This window comes from Harpia harpyja, chromosome 4 (genome assembly GCF_026419915.1).
Source record: "Harpia harpyja isolate bHarHar1 chromosome 4, bHarHar1 primary haplotype, whole genome shotgun sequence".
NCBI classification, from domain to species: domain Eukaryota; kingdom Metazoa; phylum Chordata; class Aves; order Accipitriformes; family Accipitridae; genus Harpia; species Harpia harpyja.
In genome coordinates this window covers 70,102,130-70,124,787 of record NC_068943.1, presented here as the reverse complement: position 1 = coordinate 70,124,787, position 22,658 = coordinate 70,102,130, and the positions used below count along the sequence as shown (strand labels likewise).

At 40.8% G+C, this 22,658-nt stretch overlaps 1 long non-coding RNA gene across 1 annotated transcript in view; it reads right to left on the bottom strand.

The window, feature by feature from the left end:
• LOC128141170 (uncharacterized) overlaps positions 1-22,132 on the bottom strand; it is a 44,683-nt gene extending 22,551 nt beyond the window's left edge. The window contains exons 1-2 of the long non-coding RNA XR_008234931.1: positions 22,052-22,132; positions 2,988-3,107 (exon numbers count right to left, since the gene is read on the bottom strand). This is a non-coding gene — a long non-coding RNA (uncharacterized LOC128141170). The remainder of the gene's footprint in view (positions 1-2,987; positions 3,108-22,051) is intronic.
• Between the last annotated feature and the right edge of the window lie 526 nt (positions 22,133-22,658).

The following is a 22,658-nucleotide window of genomic DNA, read 5'->3' as shown; positions in this document are numbered from 1 at the left end:
ACTCAGTAGGTTAAGGACTCTTTTTTTTTTTTTTCCTTTTTGATACATGTGCCAGCTACACCTTTCGTATAATCCTTACTTGATCTGAGGGTGGGCATATCTAATCACAGGCGTGTATGAGGACCTCAGGGTATAGTGAATATTTTGCATGCCCAACCTACTTCCACTGTGCTAGCTGCTGTTATCTTAGGCGTAACTCTTACCTCAGACTTGCCAAGTATTAGGTATGTGACATGACACATATTTCCCACAATGTCTTGCTCTTCCTCAGTGAACTTAATATCTCACTCAACCGTGGGAAATATTTCTTTGTGCACTGGTACATGGAGGACAGCAGTGAATATCATAAAATTGGCAATTCCCATTGCCTGGAGTCTCCACATTTCACTATAGCACAAGTACGTTTGACTCACTGCAGTTTGCATTGTCCCTCTAGGATTTGCAGGTGTCTGTACGTGCTCCCCAATACGTCCTTGTAGATGAAGGTGCAGTACAAATTGTGGGGTGAGGCTGTTGGCCCATTCTACCATCCCTGAATCTCCATGGTAAACCAGGGAGTCACAAATTACAATAGATTTTATTAAAAAATGCTTTCAGCAACCAAGTTTCTCCTGGCAGCACAGTTAAGTCCTACCATCAGTGCAAAGGCAGGGTCCCTCCTTCTGGGGGACAGCTTGGAGCCACCCTATAGGTGAAAGCTTTCTGAGTCTTCTCAGGCTCTTGGCGCTTCCCACCGTCACTAATGTTGGTGCAGTTCAAGTTCAGGCAGGGACAGGGACAGTGCTAGTGCAATAATAATACACTTGAGTATTTCGTAAAGGTTGTGACATGTCTTTTGTAATATATTTTCAAGCTTCCATAAAGACAGCAGGGCATAAACATGCTTCGCCATTAACATTGAACCCTAGAAACAAAACATTTATAGAGCAAACCATCCTGTAGCACATGGCTAAATCCCACCAATGTCACATCTGCTGACAGAAAGAATGGGGCATGTCAGTTCCCTGGAAATGGAATTCTTTCCTCTGTGATGTGATAGATGCTTGAAGACCAGGAGAACCTCTGTGCCTTAGAGCTGGAGTTGTAGGAAGGCACTTTCATTAGAGCCTCCCAGAGACAGCCCAACCACTCTCCCTGCCTTGCAGATGCTTTCTTACACCTTTGTTAGTTACCTAATCTTATGGTAAAGGATTATTGCAGTTAATATGCAGTAATCTCATTAATCTATATTTAAAAACACTACAGGATCAGCAATAGGTTTAATATATTGCAATATTTGTAGTATGTCCTGAATTTTTCCCATACTAGTCAAAACCCCTACATCAGCGAGTGACATAAATGGGGCTTTGGAGATCATCCTTATGACAGATGCACAGGCCAGGCACAAACTGAAGATGCAAAATCTCACTGCAGGAGACTGTTTTCTAACGAGGTTGGATTAATATCTAAAATGCTGTAGATTCTGTCACTGAAAATGTCATAGTGAAGCATAACCAGACTTAGATCATTACAACGTGGATATACTTACAACATACAATTCTGTTACTTAGCAGGCATGAAAGAAGAACTGTGTTCAAGTGGTGACCTGCCCATCTAGACAAAGTATTGGCAGTATTTTAAGCCAAGCGCTGGAAACCATCTGAACTTGGTCTATGTTACTGATTCCAGTGCTAACACAACTGGAATATTAGCTGGCATTATGGTGGGGAGCTTCCAGGGGGGAAAAAAGCTATTGCTGGCATAATCCTTAGTCTAGGAGTGAATTTAATTTGCTAGAAAAATACTATTTCTCATAACCCTTGTAAGACAATGAACAGCAGCTCTTATATGCCAGTTCTGACATACCGTTGTGGTAAGACCAGTAAACCTAATCAGTTTTCTGGGAACTTTCTCACATAGAATAACTAATTCCTGAAGATTTATCTTCTGATTACTAGTGTACCTTATAAATAATAATAAAAAATTAAAATTGGTTTACCTCCAAAGTGACAAGGAAAAAAATTAAATATATATATAAGTATTTGCTTTAAATTATATTCCTGCAACCCAGATTTTGCTGTATTTTTTTCTGTACAGAGAAATGAAATAAATAAATAAATACCAAAAAATGAAATGTCACTGAGATGGTTCTCCCAGTGGTATCTGATAGAAAGAGAATTTGAAATTGGCAAACAGAAAACTTTCATTAGAAGCATCTGCTCAGATTAACTGTTAGGTCTACTATTGCATACATAATGTTTTGTTTACATTTTATTTCAGAAATGGTTTTTAAAATGATTGACAGAGAAGTTTTCTGACACAAGGAGGGAAGGAAGCCTTTTAAAAACTGTTACCGTCTGCCATAAAATTAATATTAAATAATTAAGTCTATCATTTAGCTATCAGGCCATAACCACAACAAATTCAATCCACTGCAGTCTGTAAAGGACATCTACAAAGAATGGGAGAATGGTATCTTCCTCCAATTACCAATAATGGTTTCAGAGCATCAATAAATTCTGAAAGAAAAATTCTGTACTGCACTGATTTGGGACTATACATTATAAATTGTAAAGTGAGAAACATTTAATATATAAATAATATCTAATGCATAAATATATACAAACACGTGAACATACATGCACATTCACATGCACACATACCGAGTACCTCTCATCACTAATAACTGGGAAGAATATTTGAAAAGAGCTTGATTCACCACTGCATGTCTCCAGTCTTATGCCACATGAGATTCTCTTATATAAGCATGAGACCCCTGTATGAGAGTGGAATTGCATAGAAGTGACTCGTCCAAAGTGCTTAAATCACTACAGCTTTGCTACAGGGTGGTAGATAATGTTTGGGCAATCAGGAAGCCAAAATGATTGTGCAGTTGCTCAGAAGCAGGGAAGCAAAAAATGGAGATCAGGATATCTCAGCTCTTCAAGAAATGTATTCCTTATTTTACTTTTAGGTGCTTTTAAAAAATAGCAAGTCTGTTAACTTACCTGAATCTTAAATACATGCTCAGCATAATACGTAAGCTGTATGCTGACCTGCACAGGGAAGCTGTCCTGACATGAAACGTGTGTGCATCACAAGATACTGAGGAAGGGCGTCTTCTTTCTCTGTTGGAAAGATAAACTGAATTTTGATCATTTGAAGATACATTGTTAGATGATAGCATTTAAAAAAATCCCTGCTCTGTCCTTTTTTTTTTTTCCTGAGGGGGGATCCTTTAAGAATCAGCCTTTCCTGATCACCATATAGAGTAGCTTTCAATTCCATGTTCAGTTTCTAGAAAAGCTATTTCTTAGAAATGATAATATAAATAATGTTGTTATTTGTTATTTCTGTCATTATTTTCTTCTTTTTTTTAAATCAACATGAAAATAATGTCCATACATAAAAATTATGGTTTTCTAGGACCAGCACTTTCCCTGTCACTTTTCTGGTAAGAATTATTTTCTCCTCAGACAAATTACATCACCTTATAAAAGATTTTAAATGCAAGCAGATTCCTGAGCAACAGCAAAAAAAAGTAGTATTAGAAGGTATTTCTTTAGAACCAGAGGGCAACCAAGAGCTAATATTCAACAGTGTTACCTTAGGGTACAAATTTTAGTTACATTTTAGTAGGAAAGCAAGCTGTAAAAAATAGATTAAAACATCATATTCCAACACCTACAAATTTCAGCTCGAAGAAGCTGATTACTTAAAGCCTTCCTTCAGAAACTGAACCTGAAATAAGCCCATGGTCCTGCAATGCCCTCCATTCCCCCATGCCCAAACACTGCTCTGAGGTTCCAATCAATCAGGCACATTAACTTTGGCATAGAGCAATTGTTGTCTGCAAGTCAATGTATGCAATCGTTTCTCTCAGCCAAAAATTGTTATTCTGATGGTTTTTTCTTCTTAAACTTACTTGTTCTTAGAGTGTTACTATGTACCCAATGGGCCTTAATTGCCACTGGGGCTCAAGGAGATTCTGAGCATCCCCTAACACCTCAATAAAGTAGGCGTTTTCAGACTTTCAAAGGTCCAAGGATGGAAGTATGACAATAAAAATCATGTTTCAAGCATTCCCGGTGTCACAACTTGAGGAGAGTAGTGACTGTGAATGTCACAAAACCCAACTGTTTTTTAATAGTATGCATAGAGAATTAACAACTATATAAGGAACACTAAAATGCCTGAGATTCTCAAATAACAGTTTTCATATACTCTGTGCCCAAAACTGAACAATGAAAAAAATAATAATGAAAAGGAAGTAAATATACTGCATTCATTTACTACTGGAATATAAAAAGAATATTTGTTTTCATAACCTGGCATTAACACTTGAAAACCAAAAGTGTAAGCAATGAAAATACACCAAGAACAATAAAAAAAATAAAAAGAATGAAAAGGCAAATGTTGAAAAAAATGAATCCTGCTTTTCCTTTTAATAACTGAAGTAAGGTTTTTAGTATGGGTGAAGCATTCCCTCCACAAATTTATGAGCCAAATATCCAAGGAAACTATGTAAGAGAAGGACAAAGTAAACAGATCCTTAATCATCTGTTAAACATAAAACTAGTCGTGGGACCTCAAATGTAGTATCTCACGAGTAATATGCTATATGCCCATAGTGTTTCTCAGTGACGTAAAGTATCTTGGTTTAGCTGTGGACTCTCTGTTTCTACTTCCTTCACACATCATGTTTGGTTATCATACCGAATAAACAGGGCAGAAAATACATGTCTTACTGTTTCCTTTTATAAATTCAGAAACATTTCTAAACTTTGTTCCTCCAGATTTCTGTCCCAAAGCTTCACAGGACTAGGTAGGCGTTGTAAGAAAAATTTAATGAACCTTCCTTTTCTTCAGTTCAGGCCTGTTTATTTTAAGCCACAGCCTCTGACCTGTTTGCTTCGCAATGTGTGGAAGTTACAATCATCAAAGCAGTTTCAGCAATACCTGCATGAGTTTCCAGACCTAATTTCTTCACATGGAAGAAATGGTATGTTTTCTTCTAGCAAGTGCATTTTTTGTACTACAATTTATGCAGTGATTAGGGATGGCACGCTATCTTCCTAATCAAAGAGGGGATTTTTCTTTTCAGTTCCTGTACTTACCAGTGATGGGCAAAAGTGTGGCAGTCAAATACCCAGAATTAGAGGCTATGCCTATCACTAATGTGAATGTCTTTTAGAGAAACCTTAAATACAGAAGGCTGATTTTTATCTTGTAAACACCTGTGAGTAATTCCATGCTCCTTGGTGACTGTGATTCAGTACTGCTGTTCTTACTGTGGTCCTACTGGTGTCAGTGCTGCATGAGTAGAAATACTACTCACTAAGGATTTCCCAGGCACAGCTGCGGTAGCAAACTTGCACAGACCTTTCACAGACCTAAAGGACTGTACAAAGACAGAGTTCAGCTGGCTCTGTTTCATTTAAGTGGATGTAAGTGGAAAGAGACTCAGTTTCAGGAAGTTTTGGTGTTTACATGGTGGTTTTTACACTAAGATAAGCTTTTCCACCTACTCTTAAAAGTAAGAGAAGCTTCCTCTTTTTTCTTACATAGCTGGGTTGAATAAGAAAAATGTGTACTGTTTTGCGTGTATCATGTAGGTCTCATTTTGTCTGAGATATCTTATTCTTGATAAGCACCAGAAGCTAAAATGCAGTGAAACTGTTAATAGAATGTAAGTAAGAAAGAAGGGGCAATGTGAGTGCCTCTGAAGAAAAGAGTCTCCTCCAGGCTTGCTACTCTCAGGCAGACAGCGCTGCTGCTTCTTCAGGCCAAGACCTGAGGTCAAGGTGGATTTTACACATTAAAGATGCTGGCTTGGCAAGGAGGAGGGATGAGCTGCCACTAATAGTGAGCAGAGAGGAGCTCTGGGCAATCAGGCAGCGTAGCAGGTAGCAGGCTTCCCCACCAAGCTGGGGCAGAGCCAGACCTACAAGCAGGTCAAGCTAATCTATGGCTCTTTGCCGTTTAGGCCACTTCTTCGGATGGTCCTTTGGCAAGTAAAGATGACTTTGTTTTGGAGAAGCTGTTTTCTGAGTCACTTTAATTAACTGCTGTCACAACAGAGATAAAGGGTGTGTATGTGCCAAATCCAGTTAGGCCTGTCGAGTTAACCCTACTGGTAAACAAGCAAGCTGAAGCCTTGAGATGTAATCTGAAAGTGGGAGCATGCATGATAACCCCGAGAGGGACGAGGTAGCCAGACTCATCTGTCTCCCAAAGGGTGCGGTAATGGGAGACAAAAACAGTCACCTTTCTGGATGACCACAACTGCACTAGGGAAAAGAGGAGACACCTCTTGCTATATCTTTAGGCAGGAGAAGAAAAAAAATGTTTCCTCTTCCTAAAAGGTGGGAAGTTGAAGAGAAGGCTATGTCTTTTCCTATCAGCTAGAAAAGGAAGTCATGAAGAGGTGTTCATCTGGCACTTGGTTATTAAAATGACAATCCATTGTGATTACATCATGGATTATTGTCCTAGAAAAGAAGCTTTTGCAGTTGTCAGTGACACAGGGAGCATGAGGAGGAATCAGCATGGTGCGAACCAACACACTACACAATGGGCAGGGCCAGGTGGCACAAGAAGGCGGAAAGCCTCTGGCTGGCTCCACTGCTACCACCTCTTAGAATTTGCTGGGTTTGCCTTGAAATAAAAAAAAAAAGTCTTGCAAAGATGAAGTCAAGACTGACTACTCCAGAGAGCACATTTTGTTGTATGTGGTCCACAGGGACAAGTCACATTATTTCTCTCTTCATCTTATCCTGGTACCTTTTTCTGTCCCATTCATGAGACATACTTGGGTTTTCCCAGGACCTGAGAACTCTGTACAGGATGGTTGGACCATTGGAGCCCTTCAAAGTATATGCAGATTAATTCTTCCAAGTAGTGGTACAAGGAGTGCCAAGACCTTTGCCATCTCCATGGAGATCAGTGACATGCATGAATGCTTGACATCTCTCCCAAGGAGGCTGATGCCCCCGCTTCAACATCTTCATTTACAGAAAGGATGCTGGTGGTTTTCAGCCAGCTCTGTGCCTCCTAAATTCTGTGAGGGCCTCACTGCTCAATCCCATGGAAAATTTAGTCCCCTCATCTGGGACAGAAACCGCATGAAGCTTTTCAGTTGTGTAGGCAAAATTCAATTTGGCAACCCCAAGTGGGAGGGACCAAAGCTACTTTTGTGGGAAGAGAAGAGGGGTGGGGAAAGACACAGAAAACACAGGGGAACTAGAGGGAAACTAGGGAAAGGAAACTAGGGGAGAACCTCAGAAAGCCAGGATTGCTGCCCCTGCTGTCACAGAAGTTTTGGAGGGGCTGGATTGGGGTTAGCCCTTTTGGCATTATTGCTTTACTAGACCCCCTGATATTTTGCCTGGACAGTGGCAGTGCCAGCCTGGCTTTCAGGACTCTGTGCCAGGCACAGTACCCCAGCAGTGCACAAATGCAGCTGCCTCATTTGCCTTTGCCTCAAACCAGTCCGACCCCCTTTTACCGCAGCACCTGCCAGCATGTTCCTTGCTGCTGATTTTCCTTTTTTTTTAAGGAAAATGTGATTCTCCCATAATAACTAGATTTCAGAAGCTGGAGCTTTTAGAAGATGATAGCATGACATTTACAACAAAGCCTAGTATGTTGGCAATTTCACTTAGACCATAGACTTAATCCTATGCAGATGGTTCCTAGTGGGCCCAACAAGAGATTTTCTTTGATCCAGCTTTTGGGAAGGGTTAAAACTTTTTGTTTGCAAAATGACATTAATTATAAATGTCGATTAGTGCTGCTAATTGTCACTGAACTGCCATATGTAACTATATCCAAACATCAGTCTCTAATTGTCCAAACCTATGCTTCTGCAAATTTGCATTGTTTTGTTAATTGAGCTTTGTCTTTACTTGGCTGAAACTTGTTGTGACTGGAACTGTTACTCTGTAGTTGTACAGAAGCCAAAATATGGAGGCTTGATTCCAGCTGGGAACTATAATTGATATTATTATCTACAATGCAAATAATTATAACTCAGTGTACTTCCTCTTCAGTAGGTTTTTCTTGGCAGGACGATTTGACCCTTACTGTTGAATTATTCATTGTCTCCCCACTTAAAATATATGGCCCACTTCTTTATTCCACTAACATGGCAGTCTATTCAAGAGCTTAACCAAATAAGCCCTATTTCATGTACATTTTGAACCTGTATAATGCTCCCCTCCTCTTCATCAAGACCTGCATAATATCAAAAAAATGCCTCTCTTGTCAAATTTTGTAAACAGATAGCAAACGAGGTATTAACAAATCAGTTAATTATATGAAGATTGCAAATTGGGTATAATTTGCCAGTGAACCTACTGTAATCTGGATGCAAACAGACTGTAAGCGAAGTACAAACAAGTAAGAAACCTACTTGCTAGGTATAAACAAACTTGAGGTGAACAGACTACAAATTAGGCAAAAAAGAGAAGCACACACTGGTTACAGGCTGAGTACCAGCCGTAAGATGATGTGCTCGCCTATGTGTTCGCCAGAGCATTTGTCTCAGCAGTTCTCTTCCACCACCAGCAGAGTTCAGAAACCGGGTTGCAGACTGCACCTTCAGGGTGAGCTTCATTCTTCCCAGTACAGAGAGACAGCATTGCCACTTTTGTACGGAGATGGGCTCTCAGTCTTTGGGAAAGGAAATGTTCTCAAGAAAAATGGCAATTGACAGTGCTACAAAACTTTCTTCTCTAAGCAACACTGGCTTCATCAAAACCAGTAAAATTTGCTGCAAACTAACCAGGTTTTCTATTAACTGACATTATGTTCTCAGGTAGCGCCACTGGGTAGTAGCTGGTCTCTCCACAGGGGAGGAGGTGACCTCAATACAGTGTTGCAAATGCCTGTAAAATGGACTTGCTGCTTCCAGGGGCTGAGTTTTATCTGTAGGAATCTGTCTAATGCATTACTGAAGGGCATTTGCCTGCAATTTTATTTCCAGTGAAACAGAGATTAACTTCTGTAATTTTCTTACATTGCCTGTAGACAGACTGGGGAAGGAGAAGAAGGGCTCCTGTTCCACTACGTGAGGGATATTTTGCTGGCTCTTTTTATTTCTAGTTGCTAAATCATATAGCTAAACTACATTTATGTTATAGCACATACTATATTACATCATATTATATTATATTACTTTCATATATTAAGAACTAAAATGTATCTCTAACTCTTTACAGGGAAGCCACCACTCATTTAGCCATAGGGATGTTACATGATTGAAAATGAGTTGGGCTGCCACACTAATGAAGGTAGGAAATGCTCAGGGGGACAGTGTCCTGCAGCTGAGAAAGCATGTGGAGAGCAGTTCAGTGGATATCCCTACCATCAGGCCACAGCAGAGGCTGAGGGAAAATTTGGCAGAGTAACCTTAGTCCTCTCCTGACTGCAAGCCCCTCACATTCCAGAGAGCCCAGTCCCAATTCTCCTGTCTCACAGACTCTGCCTCCAGCTTCTTGTGTCCCAGAGTGCCCAAGAGATCAAATATCCCCATTGCTCTTTCTTCAGAACCTCCCAGTATTTCCCAAGCTGAATATCCAGCCTCCCACACCTTTTTCTCAATGTTCCTCCCATACACAACCTTGCCATTATCAAAACTCTTTGCTCTTCTTAACTCCCTTCTTGAACCCACCCCACTCTAAGCTCACTATGGACCCCATACATTTTATTTCAGGCCCCTATTCTCCTTGCTGCTCTAATGCCCTCCCACTTTTCAGCTCCCCAACTCCTGCTTCTGTTCTGCTTTTTCTCTGACCTGCTATCCTCGATCCTGCCTCAAAGCACCTCTCATCTGCAACACCTTCTCCCCCCACAACCTGAGGCATTCCTATTTCTCTCAATCCCTAGGTCTTTCTGTCCTGTTGTAAGGCTCCCAGTTGGAGCATCTACATCTGCTGTACATGGATGAGGTGTTCATCTTCAACCTGTTATATTACCCCTAGCCATCAGCACCTGCCTCCTACCTCCTATCTATCTGAGAACAGACTGGTACTCCCAAACTTGCTTTGCCTGGGTCAGGCTGGCAAGATATAATAAATAAATAGCAGGCAGGGACTCAAACATTAATTATTTACCCCAATGGGACATAAAGGATAGAAAAGGAGGATCTGTCTGAGAAAAAAAACAGTTAATGGTAGCCACAGGAATGTGGGGATAATGGCTCACTTCATCACATATAGTCTGCATGTTGAAGCGAAGTAGGGCCCCCTGAGGTATATGCTTCAGGGAAAGGAGACAGTTGAGAAAAATAGCTTCTGGTTATATACTAGTATGTACTAACTTCTAGTATGCTGGCAAGTCAGAAGCTACACTCAGCCTTGTTTGGGCAATACCAGCTCTGAAAGGAGCAGTGTCCAGGCAAGGGTTTGCTTATGCATTTCTTTTTTGTTACACTAAGACACCCTTGCCCTCGAAAGCCTTCTCCTGTGATGGTCAACATGAGATAAATGTAAGGCAAGAAAGGGAAACGCTCTGGGGACTTTCTTCCCTCTGCCATTCCAGTCATTAGGGCAGTGCCTTCCTTGAGCCCTTTTACTTTCACAGGAGAGCCCAAAGAAGTAATGCTCATGTTACCCTTTTGTGGCTGACCTTGAGGCTTCCGTTTGCAGGTTTCCCTCTTTTCTTGGCCAGGACAGTTTTCCTCATTCCTTTTTCTTCAATAACTGACCTGCCCTGCCAAGTGCTGGACAGACATTTGTGGGCAAAGAAAGCTGAGGTCCCTAACAACAGCACACCCAGAATGTCTTCCCGAGAGCTTTGCTAAGACAAAGGTTTTGCTGATATTACTGAGCTGGTGGTAAATATCACCTATGCATACTGCAAATTTCTCATCAAGCTAGAGCTTTTACGCTCATAACTACAAAGAAAGAGTGGCAATTAGCTTTGCAGAGTGCTTTTAGTGCCATGTGCTAAGCCAAACATATGCACACCCAGTTAGGTTTTAAGTCTTACTGGATCATTAAGCCCAGCTATTAGAGCATCTAATACCACTGGTTATGCAACAGAAAATAATTGTTATTGTTGTTAGAATATTTCTCCTGCAAAGACACCGGCTGGATCTCTTCTTCTGCAGCAGTGTGAATGCTGATCAGGCCTGCAGCAGTGGCAGAAAGCAATAGGCAAGCATTTCAGCAGTTTGCAGGCAAGATCAAGGTTCAGAAGGTCTTCATGGGACACATCGAGAAAGTGAATAAATGAAAATCCTCAATTTCCATGTCTAAATTCTGTCACATGAGATCCCGTAGTTCTCCCACAGATCCACCGTCATTGCTGTCAATCTTTAGTTAATGAATCTTTAAAATTAATCTTCTGTAACTAATCATTTCAATGAATAATGAAGTAATTGTGCTACTGAAAAATACCAAGGCACCTGGAACTGGCAGAATGTTTTGATGCAGAATTTTAAACTTTACTAGAGCCTGTTGAACAGGAAGAAACAGTCCAAAGACAAAGCAATTTAGAGAAACACAACATGTATATCCATTGGGAATGTTATGCTCCATCCCAGTCTCATTTCATCTTACTCCTGAATAAATGTTTTGAGAGTGGGGAAAAGGCATTAGAAGTTTAGGGGTGGTTTGAGATACCACAACACTAACAGACACAGGGACTGAACAGCGCTCTGGAATACAAGTGCCATGTTTCCTTCATAATAATCTCACTCAGTCTGTGTTTGAGCACCATTAGACCATGATGATTTCATACCCCTCATGCCCACAGCAATCTGCATTAACAACTTAAGAACACATTTCATCCCAGTTGTACACAGACACTAAATAAAAATGCATAAGGGGAGCACTTAAAGCAAATTGACAAATAGCTTGGGGTGAGAACAGCCTAACCCCCAGGAATGAGAGCCAGGAACGAGAAGCACTTTTTCTTACAAGGGTTTTGGCTGGAAAGGCAGAAGCAGAGAGCGTTCTTCCTCTAGTAATCATTTCAGCTCTAATCTTTCAACCTTGACCACAGAAGAAAGGGCAATGAGTGAAAAATCAAGCCAATCTATTTCTCCATTGGTAAATGACTTACTCATTAATGTTATAGTGGAAATATCTGAGATTGTTTACAAAGCTCCAGCACTACAGATTAGAGTTTTAAAAAAAACAGGTTCCATTTTCTAAAAGAAGCACAGTTTTGTGGCATTTGGCCAACATTTTCAAGATTAGGTGCCTGATGGTAAAACCTTAATACCAGGGGCCTGGTTTTCAGAGCTGCTGATTGTCATACAAACCTCACCTGTGTCTGTAGTCTGCTATGCCTCCTGCCATTCCTGGAAATCAGACTGCTTATCTGTATACATCAGCGTTGAATGTGGGTCTCTCACCCAAGGCACGTGAGTCTGAAGGGGTTTTTCTCATGACTTCATACCTGAAAAATCCAAGGATGGGAACCAGGTGTACCTTTCTCCTCCACAGGTATGTTCATTCCCTGACCTTGCTAGTTTGCTCCCCAAGCTTATTAAAAATGGACCTGCAGTTCCATAGTTAGTGAAATGTAAAGAAGGTGCCACAAACCTACCAAGGGCTCCAGCCATCCAAAACACATGCCACATGAGTGCTTGAATATTCAGAGCTGCTTTGCAAAAGCAAACAGTAATACATTGTAATTAACAATGGAAGGTATTAGCTACCACTCTCAGACTTTGAGAGTAGATGGCCCCCAGAGCTCCTGAACTTCATCAGCCATTTAAATAAGCACAGAAACATTTCCTTTACAGCTACTGTATATAGAAGAACTCCAGGCTTTCAGTGTATGCATGCAACAACTGTGATCTCCTGCATCCATAGTATCGTCTCTGTCACAGACTATGTTTGTGCAACTGCTCACAAAGTCTTCATTCTGTTCAAAGGTTTTCCTTTATGACTGAATCCTGTTTTTCAGGATTTTTGTAGCACATATTTATGATAACATACATCTCTTTCTGCATCTTTTCAGCCCCTTGAACTATTGCATTTTGTTCACCATAATATCAATAATCAGCATTACTTCAGGTTGTTTTCTTCCTCCCTTTCATGTGTTCTTCACAGCCTATCTTACCAGAGTGGCTCAAGGGAGCCAGTGTCTCCCAGGGAACACAGCCAGGCCATGCAGACAAGTGGGTTTGGGGGAATCACCCTGCACAAACTCTGAAATTGACTGCAGCTAGTAGTTTCATATTGTAATGATGATTAACACCTGGCTTCTTGTCTCGAAACAGGCACAGCAACGCCTGCAGGCAGTACAATCTACTAGCACCTACTTTCACTCTATTCTCATACAGAGAAGCAGGGCTTGGATGCTCAGAAACATCTGTTGCAAAATATTCTTGGGACTTCATGCCACAGAAGATGTCACTAAGTTAATATGTACTAAAATGACAGAGACTTAGAAAACATAAAGTATATTTCTCAGTCAAATAAATATTTCCTTAACTGAGCAGTTAACAAATGCAGTCATAAGAAAGCCTTCATGAGACAGCTATCCCATAAAGACTTCCCCTCTTCCTTGGGATTCCAATCTTTTTCAACACTGAATACCTATGAGATGATATTAAGACTTTTATAACTGGTTGGCACTTGTGTGGAGCATTGTGTGTTATTTATATACATGTGAATTTTTTGTGAAGAAACAGATACAGTTGAGGAAAGTTCAGTGCTGTTACAGTGGTGTAAGAGACTAGCTTAAAATTAATAAACACTTTGAAAAGATAAAATTATGCAAGTACAAAGCACTCTGTAAACATCTTTTAATCCTCAGATATTCCTGTGCCAGTTTCCCCTCCCCGTTTTATAAACCAGCCTGTCCAAGGCCACACAACAAGTCAATAGCTGAGCCAAGATAGACTTTCAATGCTTGAATTCCAGTCCTGAAGCCCAAATGTTTCTCTCCTTTTTTATACCTCACCTCTCTTTCCACACTGTGACTACTACTCAAATCCCTCCTTTTACTGAAGAACATGAAAAAAAATGTTACCGAAGCCCTTTGACACCTCTGCCTTGCAAGTCCAGTCCTGGGCTGCCAAGGAGCTTTGCAGAACCCAGAGCTTTAGAGTTTTGCAGTCACTATAGTTCAAAGTAACTTTAATCCCAGCAGACATCAGATGTTAGTTTCTATTGCCATATCCCATACTGGTATTTAGATTCATACAAATTCTATCCCCTTAGCAACAATTTTATTTTGTCTGTAGACTTGCTGGGAGACAAGCAATGGTAGGAAGAACAGACTCTCAAGAGCACAAGTAAGCAGTAAAACTATTAAAACTGCCAGAGGGACAACTACAGCATTTCCTAGGTTGGAGATATGTCTAGGTTCACAGTCGTGCTGTTATCTTCAAAGACGAAGTAACTTGATTGTTTGTATTCCTTCATCGTAGCAACAGCTTGCTTTCCTTGCAGCCTGGCAATGGCATCTCGCATCCTCCCTGTCTGTAAAACACATCCCTGCCCCTAGCATTCTGCTGGGGAAGAATTCTGCTTTCCTGATTGATTGCCAGCCAAGACTGCTCAGATGCAAGCAAGGGTGATTCAAGCTTTTGGATAAACAGTCTTAAGTTCCTGCATACCTGAATCCGAGCCAGATTCCTGCAGTAGCATTGCTCGCTAGAGCTAGCTACCATCTCTAGATCCCAAAGAGCATTTGAACTAAGCTCTCTTGAAAGAATGTCAGTGTTGAGATACATCATTAGTCCAAATAGTGGTGAACAATCTCCAACTTTTGAATCTTTGTTAACAGATAATAAGGCTGCACACTTCTTGTCTGTAGCACAGCCACACTTGTTTTTAATATACTTTGTCCTACTCCATGTATCAATGGCACATATTTTGATAAATGAAAAGCATTAACATGCTGCCTTTTGATGAAGTACCTGGCTTTTCTACTAAATCATCTGTCTAGTTTCAGTTTAGCCTGTATATCAAAGACTCCTTTAATTCTAACCACAGAAGCACAGAAATAGAGGATGATTGCTTTTGTTACACTTGGAAGGGATCACAAGCTCTATCAGGTCCCTAGCGTATTTGCTGCATTTCCTTCCTCCACTGTTCTTTTCCCCTTTTTCCTCAAAGACTCTATTTGAAGTACACTTATTGCATACCTCAGATAGCCAGGGGGAAATTTGTTTGCACTCCTTCTACAGTCCCAAGCTAGAAAAAACTTTTCAAGGTGTGCCTATGCCATAGGTATGAGTAGGACATTTTTTCAAGAGGAAACTCTTTTACAGGGCAGAGAACCCACCATGCTTGGTGTGATCTTTGTTGTACAAGCACAACACGAGAAAACCCTGCAGAGCCTGGGAAAGTGGCGTGGCAAATGCAGGAGGCTGGAAGCAGGCATTCAGCTAGATCTGGGTTTGTCCAAAGCTTTCTGAAAGACTTACAAGTGAAAGGCAATGCAAGGCAAGGACAAGTATGCCGACAGGAGCTTCGTAGATGGTGTTTGCATTAGACAGTTAAGGATTTTGGTTTATGTTTCAAAACAGGCTGTTCAGAGCTGGGAGTTTCAAAGGCCATCAGGCCTGGCTGTCAAAAGTCAGTAAAATGAAGACTCAGTGTTATCATCAGACTTGCAGGATCTTCTGCCATTCTCCTGAAGATTTTGTAACCTCACTTTAAAAATTCACCACCTTTGTGGCACTGTACTGTGGCAGTTGACAGAGCGGGGTATGAGAATGGTGTCTATGAGTCTGCTCAACTCTCAACAGATTGTGAGGTTTTTCCAAAATAGTTTGTGCTTCTTTTCCCCTTGTTTCCATTTGCCTGTGAGTAACATACTTGAAAGTTAGTAACTTCAGAATACATTTACCTGAAGGGGGAGACAGGTTTTCAAACATACTATGGTGATCCTCCCTACAGGTGCACAAACTGCACTTACACTTGTGTATCTATCTCATAGGGAAAACTTATGCACCTGCATCACCGCTGTAGGTTTATCAGCTCCTGGAGCCAAAGCAAGTCTTTTGGACAGCATGAGATTTAAATTTTTTTTAAAAGTAATGTATTTATTCTCAAATGACATTGTTTATTATGTATAGGAGATAATTTATTTAAAATGAGAAACTATTCAAGAGTGGCATGAGAGGGGAGTCACTTCCAGTGTTAATGCTGAAGGAGGACTGGCAACCAGAAGGCCATTTAATGAAAAATGGAAACATCACAGAGTTTGAGATATCTTCTTCTCTTTTGCTGTTGAATGACCGACAAAAACAAGGGAAGTGACTCACTATCACTGAAACTAAACAGAAGATTCATACATGTGTTAATACTTTGTTCAGCTATGAGAAGTGTTTAGTTATAAATTATTCAGGAAAAGTTGTTTCCTGACAAAGAAATTGGCCTTTTGTGTTCATAATGTCCTACCAATCCTAACAGATACCACCTGTATGCAAAAGAAGGAATTGAGATCCATAGCTGAAAATTTCATCTGTTGCTATCAATCTACTGAAGAAGGTTGTTCAAAATTATAGTTCTGAAGGTGAAAGAAAATGTCATAAAATCCCAGCAGTTTTGGTGCCTGGGCTGTGCATAAGTACAATTCTTCAAAAAAAATCATATCCAAACCTTGTAGCACACAGAAATGTTACACATTTTCTCAGGTGACTGTGAGGACTTAAAAAATGTCATCAGCAAATCTTCAGCATTCCTTGCAGCAGGTACGTCTCGGGCCATGTCAAAATAATTCAAACTCTTCTTAAAATAATACAGGACAGAACATCTAAATTTTATTTCAACTTTAACATAGTCTTTAACTGCACTTGCTAAAAGGCCAGATTTGCATTGAAGTCAGCAGAAATGCAAGATGTGATGAGCATATTCAGCAGTGCAGCATAGGCACCTGAGCAGCATGAAAGGCACTGGTAGCCAAAACAAGCAGGAGACACAGTTGGCAAAGCACCACAAGTACTCAGGTGTCCAGGGCCCTGCCTGCCCTAGAGAAACCAGTGTTCTACCAGCCCATCTCAAGGCCACCTTGGGCCCACGCATGAAAGAGCTTCCACTGGTTGTTGGGGAAGCAGGATTCACCACAATTCACCATAGGGTCTGAAAGGGGTAGAAAGTGATTAACGTTAGAATGGGATTAATCTTAGCATAAGCATACTCAGACACTGGCTGGATGCAGCCATCTGCATGCAGGCTGGCAACAGCTGCTCCCACAGCCTGGTCTGTCAGAGCATGCAGAGGACCTTGCGCAAATCAGGAGCATACGCTGAAGTGCTGCTTTCCTTTGCTATTTCTCCACAGGACCTTGGAAGGGAAAGAGGGTTGCTAAATACCTCACACTCTCAGCCTCTCGGCCTCCATGAGCCTTTTTTTTTTTAAAAAAAAAAAAAAGAAAAAAAAAGAAAAAGCAGGGGTACTATATAGAACAGCTCCAGTTGTAACAGGAAGGAATGAATTTGAGATCCCATGGGCAACTCCTGAAAAGACTTATGTTGGCCCACATCCATCTCCCAAACAACTCAGATTACTGACCACAAGCTGAAGGACTTTTTTTGTTGTTGTCTGTCAAATTTATTCTTTAAGTCACCATCCTGAAAATCACATATAACAGGATGTAATAAGGTTTCTGGATACCTCTTCAGGATCTCAGTCATTGTCCCCTCTCTCTGAGGAAATCACAACCTCTGATTTTGTTTTTGGTTTCTAAGAGGATGAATTTAAATGTATCACTGAACACAGAGTCTTGTAGCCCTAATTTCATATCCATCCAAGTACCTCAACAAGCTCCATGGACTTTGGTCTTGATGGTATATTTATCTAATATAGGTGAGAGTGAGTTTTATTGCTTGTCTCCAGTAAGAGCCATCCGATTCTTCAACAATATGTCAAAAAACTCACACTCTAGTCATATTCTTTGACCTCACACATTTAACTAACACAGTAATATTATCCATGTAAATAAGTTACATTTTCAAGTACATGGTATAAATATTCCGATGAGAACAGGTTAATAAGTTTTCCAAATAAACTTCCCCCTTTTGTTGAGGCTACAAAACCTTCCTGTGTTTTTACAGATTTAAAATAAAAAAGGTTGTCATCTCCTCCATCATCTTGTCTCTCTGCAGATAAAGACTGCTGGCACATACTTGTGCATCAGGTGCATGTTTGCTATGAGAAGAAGTGTTGTAGAAGTTCCTTACTTTCCTCTCAAGAAAGGGGTTGGAGGTCTGGCACAGGCACCCAGAGCAGCTGGGCAATCTCCATGCAGGAGGTGTCCAAGACTCTGCCAGAAGTAGCCTCAGCTGTTGTGGTGTAATGTTATGACCTAGTCTTTGCACGAAAGGTTGAACTAGGGAGTATCAGAGACCCCTTCCAAGTCTTTAAGATTTACTGTTTTCGCAGTATTAATTTCAGCTGTCCCTGAGGTGTGCCCATTACAGCTATGACAGGTGCCCATCACAATGAAAGCCTCATGCAACAATAATGCTTAGAGATGGGGAAAAACTCATTCTTGCAGTCTAAAGACAGCAAGATAAGACATGACATTGAATGAACTCCTCCCTTCTTTCCAACTTCTGCTTTTAAAATGGATTTGTTTCCCTGAAGGAGAAGAAAAATCTGGAAGCGAGACATAGCCAAATTCTTCCTAGCCTCCTTCTGTCCTAACTTCCCAAGGAACTTTGAGAGGACAAACAGTGAAATGCTTTCTCACTTGGCAAGTTCTTCTCATCATTTTCCCTAAGCAGTGCTCCTGCATGTACCCACAATGCCTCTTCCTCTCCTTTCAGGTGGAGATCTCAAATATTCTAGGTTATTATGTGACAGAAGATAAGGCAGCAAATCACAATTCTGACAAGTGAGCAGGAGTATTCGTCTTCAAATGTTTTTCTGTCCTTGTTCACAAGTGATATGGCTGAGCAGACCCCACATGGCAAGCACTCCCAGGCACTGTGAGGAGACTTGTCTGCTCTCAAACAAGAAGGATCATCTGTTTTAAACAGCACTTATGTTTGTTAATTCTCCTCTGCAGTTTTTTTAATCAAGCTATTTTCAAAAGGCTTCTTTTACTTTCTTTGACCATCATGTTAAACAAAGTTCTTCACATGAGCAAACTGTCTTACAGAGACAATGTTTTTCAAATGGTAAACCCAAATTAAGCATTTAATTTGCAGTGAGACATTGAAGCAAATCACCCTGTTTTCTGAAGAGCAGGCAGGAGCTTAAACCATATAGGACAAAAGAAATCCATGGAACAGAGCTTTTTATTTAAGTGCTCCATTTTCAGAATTTGGGCTCTGAAGTTTGGGGTTGTATTTTTCCTTAAATTAAAAGAAATCTGAAATGCCAAGAGATGTTGCACACTGGCTGATGGAAAGTGGTCCAGAACAACTTGTCCTTTTCTACCATACTATGACACTTTTTAGCAGTCCTGTGGTTTTTCTTTGTTAAAAGCTACCTATAATTAGATCTAAAATACCAATATTAATCCACAAAGATCTTTGCAGGTATTTAAAAAATACCACAAATCATTATCCTGTATTAGTATGAGCCCAGTTTTGCTGCCCATAGTACAAGTTCTGGGTTGCGTAAAAAGCTGCTGCCCCCATGAACGCTACACGTGCAGCTGACCTAGTGGGAAGTTGCAGTGGTTAGAAATGGTGAGCCCTGCACGTGCTCCGACCACTGCATTGTCTCACCACCTGACTGTCAGGTAATTTAAGCCCCCTGTTTTATTCCTCTTTTTTTACAGAGGAATTCTTACCTCTAGATTCATCATGCAGGGAGAAGCTTCACTGATTGCAATGCAACTCTGAAAAGGGGGGTTTCACTCACCTCCAACTATTAGACTGAGTTCTCTGCTAAAATCAAAGGTATCTGGCTGATGCAAATCTGTTTCCTTGAGGAACACAATTTCATTTGGCCAAATGGCATTTAAAAGCATTGGGGAACCTTGAAGAGGCAGCAGCCTAATTCAGCAAAACACCTAAGCACAGCTCCAGGAGCTGCTTCAGGTTTGGGGAGCACATACCACAATGCATACCCCACCACCCGCTCAGTGGCTGCGGGCCAGTGGCAGAGCTGGCAGGTGGGATTTACATGGTAACACAGCTGCTCCCATTCACATGCCAATAAGTGAGCTCAGAGTCATACTCAGAAGTGCTGAAACTTTGACTCCAGCCCTTTCCGACACAGCCATCAGCAGGTATGGAAACACCTTCCCTCCCGATGAGTCTCTGTGGGTGGCAGCCCCCAGCAGAAGGGAGAGCAGACAGCAAGAGGCAGCAAGCATCTGAGCAAGCTTCTCAACTTTTACCAGAGTCCATCAGCAATGATGCTAACTGTTGGCATTACTAAAACAGGTCTTGTGCCCAACATAAGAGTCTTGATTCCTGAACTATATCAAAATAGTGAAATAGGGGCCCTAAGGAACTAAGTGCTAAAAATCAACATAAGTAATCAATTTACTCTTTTTTGAGGAGATGAAAAGAAAACACCATGGCTTATTAATTTTAGAGGTGGATCTGAATTCAAACCTCACATCACAAGAGCAGACCTCGATGAGGACATGCTGTCCAGCCACACAGCCATAGTGTTTAATAAATCCATATGCACAACCATCTCTGGTTGTTACTTCAGGCTGGGATCTGCCTTTGCAGTTAGGATAGCACCTCTAGCTCTTTTCTATCTGGAAATTACTTTGGATTAGAAATATTTGAAAAGTCAGAAATGCAATCAGCAGAGTAATAATAAAAAAGCATAAGCAAAAGGAAAGGAATAAAAATAAAGTTCTCCTTCTCTGGTATGAAGGAAGGTATCCAGGAGTATTTTTCTCGCTGAAGAAAGGGGAGGGAGATTAGCAGTAAAAAAGGATGCTGACAGCAAATTTAGTACAGACCAGTGCCACAGCATGTTGCTGTCCTCTTCATCCTCCTCCCTCTAGCCTGACTCAACAAGGGCAGCTGCTAATCCTTCCATTTTTAGCACAATGCAAACCTTTCTCTGTTCACTAATCCATCACCACATCAGCAGCATCAGCTGATGTGTGGCCCCTTTCTCCTACAACTGCAAACCCCAGTAGTCTCTGCCAGCATGCCTGATCCTGTATACATCTCCTGCCCAAAATCCAGTGCCATGAAAGCTTTGTGGTATGAACAAAATACTGCCCCTTGAATGGTGCCTCAGGAGAATTTAGGCAGCCTGAGTTTTAATTTGTTTTCTTTAAAAGGCAGTGTAGTCAAATAGAGCTCAGATTTACAGGAAAAAGGGGGAGAAAAAACCCTACTAACACTGTCATTAATCTCACTGTAGTGGAGGAAAGAAATTCCATTTGTGTTCCTAGGGAGGGTCTTTGCTTTATGATCCAGCAAAGGCTGCATGCTACAAGGCCGTTTGAACTTGTGCCAAATTCAAGAGATCCACAGCAGTGGAAAACAAAGTCATTTAATTCTACAATTAACTAAACTTCTACTATAAATTGTAGGGATATATCCTACAATTAAATCCACAGCTTTGGCACTTAGACTCCATATGGATTTGAGTGCACTTAAATTTGTTATAATCAGTGGTAACATGCAAAGCAGGAAAAGCTGTACAGTCCAGCAAAAATAGTCTTTCTTTGGTCTTCATTCACTTTAAGGCTGTTTTGCAGCATTTTGGTAATGTAGAGGGCTGAATACTGATATAAATTATGCAAGGAAGGACACCTTAATGAAACCAAAGAAGGTACACTTAACACAAGCTGCATGCAACAGTATAATATAAAAAGGGCAGATCCCCTACTTGTTTAAAAAAAAAAAAAAGGCAAAACAAAAACCCAAACAACACTCTGCACCTGGTGTAAGGAGATTTATATACAAGGCCTCACATCCATTTGTCTGGTCCTGAGAAATTGTGGGACACCTTGAATTAGCTGTTATATAATACATGGCATAAAGCATAGCACATAATTCACTCACAACTGTTTAAAAGCATTTGAATCTTGAAATCCTATGTGATATCAATAACATGTAAAAGGCATTTAACCTTTACAAAGAATGAAATGTACTTTTAAAATTAAATTTACTTTTATTCAGGAATAATAGCCTCTGTCTTACATCCAGAATATGGATTGTTCCTACCTCAGCCATCACGTTTTCCCCTGAGCAGAAGGTGAGCAGCTCTCCAGGCAGAACATGTCTCCTCTTGTGCTTGCAAACAGCTTGCTCAGAAGCAGAAGGACTAATACTGCTGCTGCACGCATGCAAGGACATGGGCTGTAGACACATCCCTGCACATGCACAAGGTAGTGCAAAGCAATTGGAAGCTGCTTCTGCATCTCCTGCAACCCTTAGAGGGAATGGTCTTAAAAGTGGGACTCGACCTTTGGTACTGATGGGAATGCATCAAATGGGGCAGATTACTCAGCTTTGGGGGCAGCATCATAATGTGTACCAAAGTGGTTTTATTTAAAAACAAACAAACAAACACACAAACCAAAACGTCCACCAAGAAAGCATGCAAAAGTGTCTGAGAGTTGAATTATATCAACTCTGGGGTGGGACACAGTAGTCAGGAACAAATCTCAGGAGGCAACTTAATAATTGTGCTGGTTTTGGCTGGGATAGAGTTAATTTTCTTCATAGTAGCTGGTATGGGGCTATGTTTTGGATCTGTGCTGAAAACAGTGTTGATAACACAGGGATGTTTTCATTACTGCTGAGCAGTGCTTACACAGAGCCAAGGCCT